Source organism: Eschrichtius robustus, chromosome 11, assembly GCF_028021215.1.
Source record: "Eschrichtius robustus isolate mEscRob2 chromosome 11, mEscRob2.pri, whole genome shotgun sequence".
Lineage (NCBI taxonomy): Eukaryota > Metazoa > Chordata > Mammalia > Artiodactyla > Eschrichtiidae > Eschrichtius > Eschrichtius robustus.
In genome coordinates, this window is record NC_090834.1 from 62,007,293 (window position 1) to 62,013,292 (window position 6,000).

The window sequence follows — 6,000 nt, forward strand, 5'->3', positions numbered from 1 at the left end:
TGTGGCACAGTGTACAGATGTAGATGTAGGTAGATACATATACAGATATATGCATACACATACACATATTCATATACATATACATATGCTAGTCTGAGGCGGGAGACCAGTGTGAGCCACAGGATGGAAGAAATTTTTCAGAGGAGGATGAAGGATGGAGCAAGTCCCTGGTGGTTGAGGAAGATTTCCATGGATGGAGAGGGGTGTGAGGCCCCCTGGGGTATCCCCAGGTAGGGAGGAAGAGGGCGCAGGCAGGGCCTGAGAGGAGAGCAGCACACTAGGACAGAAGGTTATGGTGAGGAGGGAGAGCAGGTAGAAGGAACTGTGCTGCGCCTCCCCTCTTTGGGGAGTTCTGTCGCCCTTGGACACCACCCCGAGAGAGAGCCCTCTGCCTCAGGTGACTGCAGTTTCCAGGTGTTTTCTGCCTCTCACTCCCTGGCGAGAGTGGTCCTCTTGGAAGGAGGCAGGGGCTGCTCTAGGGGACCCAGGCAAGCCTTCAGGTCTGCTCCAGGAAAGGTCACACTGGCTTCCTGATCCACTCGCCTTCTGAGGACCTAGGAGTGGTGAGTTGTTCTCCCACTTCCCGGCAAGAGCTGGTCCCCAGGGAGGGCTCGCATGGTCCCTGCCTCTGGGCAGCAGCTGACGTTGACTCCTTCGAGTTCTCACATCTGTCACTCACTCTTGGGCCCTGTGCCCTGGACCAGCTCAGACCCCAGCCTCTTCCTGGGCTCCAGCTGCTCTGCCTGCAGTGGAGGGCTTTCTAGCAGGTGGCTCTGACTACATCCTTCCCTGTATCCCTCTGCCCTTTGAAGAAAAGCTCAAACTCTTGTCCTGACAGTCAAGCTCCCTGCCGAGCCCTCCAGACTCATCTGAAGTACCCCAGATGAGGTACTTCACTCTGCCCCTTCCTCTCTTGCCACACTGTTCTCAAGACGCCGAGACTGCCACACGGCCATTCATAGCCAGAGATCCAGACTTCCTCTCGGGCTTCCCCATTTTTGCTGTTCCCGTCACACAAAATGCCATTTAACCCATCTCTGTTTGTCAAAACCCTAAGTGTCCATCAAGCTCCAGATCTAATCTTACTTCTGTCTTTTCTGATCCCCCAGTTGGGTGGAGTCCCTTCCTCTCTGCCCACCCCCCAAATCTGTGGACCTCCTTTAGGTCAGCGCTGGACCCAGCCTGCCTGCCCCCCTCCCCTCCCCACCCTAGCCCACGGCCCCCGAGATGTGCCAACACTTACATGCAGCCTCCTGTCCCTGAAGCGCCTTGGCGGCCCCAAGTGTGTTGGGTCAAGGGGAGGCCAGACATGCCCTGAGCCCAGGCTGTAACACCTCTGACAGGGCAGCTTCCTCTGTTTCCCGGCAGGGCTGTCTCTGATTGAAATAGCCCCTGCGGGGGCCACCCCCTCCCCATCACCCTCAACACCAAAGCCTGGCGGAAACTGCATCTAAGGAGTGAGGAGGCAGAGAAAAGTTCTCCTTCCTGGAAACTTCCCCACCCCAGCAGAAGAAAGCGGGTTATGAGGAGGCAGAGAGAGGTGGGGGAGGACCAGAGGCAGCTGGTCTAAGGCCAGCCCCACAGACCCAGCAGCTTCCTTTCTCCTCAGCCCTCTCTGTCTACCCATCTGTCAAATGGGTAGTTTGGTGATTAAAGAACTGTTGGTCTCTCTTTAGCTATAATACCCAGAGCCGTTTTCCTAGTCACTCCTCCATCCATCCCTCCTTTCTTCATCCACTCAATAGCTCATTCACTGACCCGTCCATCCCTCTCTGTGGCAATCCACTTATGCACTCACTTATTCAGCCACCTTCTCCCTCCCTCCTTCCCTCTCTCCTTTTTTCCACAAGCGCAATCTTCCCACATTTCCCCATTTAGCAGTCACTGTTCCCTTGGACACTGCAGGCCCAGAGCTCCCTGGGAGTGAGGGGCATGGGTTGTGGGGATAGAGGTGATGCCTGAGAACTCACCTGGGTGCATTCTCCCTGCTTGTGCCAAGCCCTTCCCAGGCCCCTCCTCACCACCGAACCAGGACTCAGAGCTGTTAGGACAACCAGAGGAGGAGATGTGGCTCCTTGCTGTCCCAAGGGGGACAGCTCCAGTGGTGGAGATAGTATTCAGGGGGTGACCTGGAGGAGGTGGGCTTTCATTTGGAGTAGCTGAGGCAAATAGGGACAGAATGGTACAGGAAAAGATCACTGCCCAGGGAGTTTGAGGCCCAGGTTCTTGTTCTACCTTGGTACCTACTCACTTTGTGACTCTGGACAAGCCCCTTCCCCTCTCTGAGTCTCCTCAGTACAGTGTGGTCATACTGGCCACCAGTGTGTTGTGAGGGTGACCTGCCAAAGGGAGGGAGGACTCTTTTTACCTTGTAGGGTATAAGCACCCATCTCACCCCCAAACCAATTTTACAGGCAAGGGGATTGAGGAACCGAGGCGGGGCCAAAAGTTTAGAACAAACTGAGAAAATTCAGGTTTGAACTGCTGGTAAGCGCTTGGTCAGTTGTGCATGGATTGATCACCTACTGCTTATTCAAGTCTGTGCTAGGAGGTCGCTTGTGCCTGCTGAGAGTGTGGACCTCCTGGTCTGATTTGCGCCGTGCTAGGGCTCAGGAGGGCAAGGAGGCCTGGCCTTCAGCCCAGCAGCCAGTTCTCTGCTGGGTTCCCAGGACAACCCTCTGTGGCCACCCCCACCAGGGTGTCTGTCCCAAGAATGGGAGCAGGTCCGAGGACTTGCTGAAGAGGTCAGCCGCAGCGTAGGGCTTGGGTCTCAGTTCCTGCCATCTGGATGGGGCCCTGAAGGGAGAGCTCAGGTCTTAGGGGTCATGGGTACACCTGGAAGGGCTCCTGGAGAAGGCATGTCTGCTGCTGGGCTTTAAAGGGCTGGGGTGACTTGAACACATAAAAAGAATGAAGAGGGCATCCCAGGCAGGAGGCACAGAGGTAGGGAATGAGTCTACCCTGTGCGAGAAATGAAGAATACATATTGTAACCAGAGCATGGGATGAGTTGTACAAAGAGGGGACAAGATGGGAAGCCTGATGGGGGTGGCCTGTCATAAAACCTCAGGCAGAGCCCAGGTGCCACTGCTTTGCTCCCAAGCCTGCCAGGGCTCCCAGCCCAGCCTCAGCCTTCCCCACCAGGCTTTCCAGCCCTTGGACCTATCACATGCTGTTTCCTCTGCCTGGGATGCTCTCACTCACCTTCTCTAAATAATCTCACTTATCCTTCCTTGTAGTTTTCTCATCTGTAAAATGAGAGTAATCATTGGTACCCTACTACATAGGCTGTGGTAAGAATTAACTGAAACCATGTATGTGAGCGGCCCTGGCACACAATAAATACTCAATAAATGGTTTTTTTGTTTGTTTTTTGCTGCACCGCGCGGCTTGCGGGATCAGGGATTGAACCTGGGCCCTTAGGCAGTGAAAGTGCAGAGTCCTAACCACTAGACCATCAGGGAATTCCCAGACATTTGTTAACTGAATGAATCAATTCCAGGCCCAGCTTTGGGCTCCCTCAGTCCACCCCAATCTCCACTGATTTCTGAGTCCCCAGCACCAGGTGTCATTCATTTAAGTGCCTTCCCTGTGCCAGATGTTTTATCTGTAGTTCTGGGCTGGTAGTGGTTGAGATTATTCTCTTCGTTTTATCGAGGAAGGAACTAAGACTTAGAAAGGCTAGTGAGTTTCCCAAGGTGTGCAAGACTGGTGTCATTTCAACAAGGTCTTCCTCACTCTACAGCCTCCTTTCCCATTGTTGCCCCAAAGTCCATGCTTAGATGGTCAAGCCAGAGAATTCCCCGGGGAGTGTCATCCCTGCACTCAGGGCCTTTGGCCATGAGATGGTGCCAGGAGATTGCCCAGGATGGCCAGCCTCGCGCCTTCAGACAGCAGCCCTAAGATGAGGGCTGGGGGCAGTTCTCCACACCGCGGGGTCCTCCCCTCTGTGGCTGGCACTGAGCAACCTCAGGACTGGGTTCCCAACCTCAGTTCCTCCTGACCCACTCCCCAGCCTTTCTCCCATTTATGCCTGGATAAGCTCAAGCCTTGTTCTCAGATCCCTCACCTGGGCTCTCAGGAGCCACTGGGGACATTGGCAGGGCGCAGGGCCAGTGCTGAGCCCTATCTGGCTGAGGAAGAGGCCTGGGGCGTGTCTCCCAGACACCAAGCTTTCACCGTCCATCTCCACTCCAGGCACACCATCGGCGGAAACACTGAAATCCCTCACCCCACAGAGAGGACAACCTCTGCCATTTCCTTTTTTCAATTCAGGCAACAGCGCATAGGGTTGGTTTCTGCCTATAGCAGAAGCAATTAAGTTTAGACATAAGGAAAAACTGATAGGGGTTGAAGCTCCTTGGGCTGCTTGGATCCTGTGGTCTCAGGATACCCCTTTAGATGACTCTGCAGCCTCACCCCATCCCAAACCCTGCCCCAAGGCCTGCTTACCTGGAAGGGATGAGGAGGCCTGACTACCAGAGGCAGGAGCTGGAAGTCTGAGTCATTGCCTGCCAGCTGGCCAGGAACCAGCTCAGACCAGGCTGGACATGGGAAGAGACCTCCTAACCTTGGCCTGCCTGCCTTCTGGGTAACAAGACCTGGAAACCCCCTTGTCTGCCCCTTGCTTCTAAGCTTAGCAGCAAGGGCACAGGATGACAGAGATCAAGACCCAGCTTCCTTCCTCTGAGGAGTCAGACAGGCTGGGATCCATCACCAACTTGCTGTGTGACGCAGGGTGAGCCACCTACCCTCTCTGAGCCTGAGGTGCCACCAGATAAATGGCTAGATTCCTGAGACCAGTGCCTCCCAGGCACCCAGGGAACAGGGTGTCCCAGGGAGGCACCCAGGGAACTCCTGGAGGAGTTTTGGTCTCACCTGTGGTGTCAGGCTGGCCACAAAAGCAGGCAAACTTGGCAGGAGGAGGGCGCAGGGAAACTTGATTTCTCTTTTCTTTTTCCACTTCCCCTTCTCACCTCCTGCTCAATAGGAAGGAGTTAAAGCTGGAACTGAAACAGTCATTTTGAGTACAAGGAAGGGGAAGCTGCAGCCTTGGGGAATTTGGGGGTTGAGGCTGCTTCTTATAGTTTTTCTCTGGCCTCCACAGGTTGAGCAAAGAGGAAACTTGCATCTCCTGCGGCTCTACTATGCACAGGCCCCAGTTGCCCATCCGTGAGCTCATGTAATCCCTACCACAATCTGGACAGACGTTTTTATTGTGCAAAAATACTTCACATGGGGGCTTCCCTGGTGGCGCAGTGGTTAAGCATCCACCTGCCAATGCAGGGGACACAGGTTTGAGCCCTGGTCCAGGAAGATCCCACATGCCGCAGAGCAACTAAGCCCATGCACCACAACTACTGAGCCTGTGCTCTAGAGCCTGCGAGCCACAACTACTGAGTCCACGTGCCACAACTACTGAAGCCTGCATGCCTAGAGCCATGCTCTGCAACAAGAGAAGCAACCACAATGAGAAGCCCATGCACCGCAGTGAAGAGTAGCCCCCACTTACTGCAAGTAGAGAAAGCCCGCGCGCAGCGACAAAGACCCAGTGCAGCCAAAAATAAAAATAAAAAAATATATATTTATTTAAAAAAAATACTTCACATGCCATATCTCATTTACTCTTCACAGTTACCATTCCCACCTTGCAGATGAGGAAGCTGAGGCCTGGCAAAGTTAGCAAGAGGTTCTCTCTTAGGCATGTGTATAAGGAGGTCTGAGATCACGGTGACCTGGTGGGCACAGGGCTGAGAAGTCACAGGTCAGCCTCGGGGTGAGGAACTGTGGGACAGAACACAGGGGCCCAGAGAACAGCTATGACAGGGCAGCTCCTGTCAGCAGGAGAGTCCATAATGGCCAGCTTTCCAAGTCCATGCCCATGGGGCTGTAGCACCTCCCACCCAGGGTCCTGGGAGATCCCGGGACCTTTCAATAAACCCCCTTCCCTGGAGCTAGTGTGAGAGGGTTCCTTGCCTGGACCCCCAGGCTGTCCCATTTT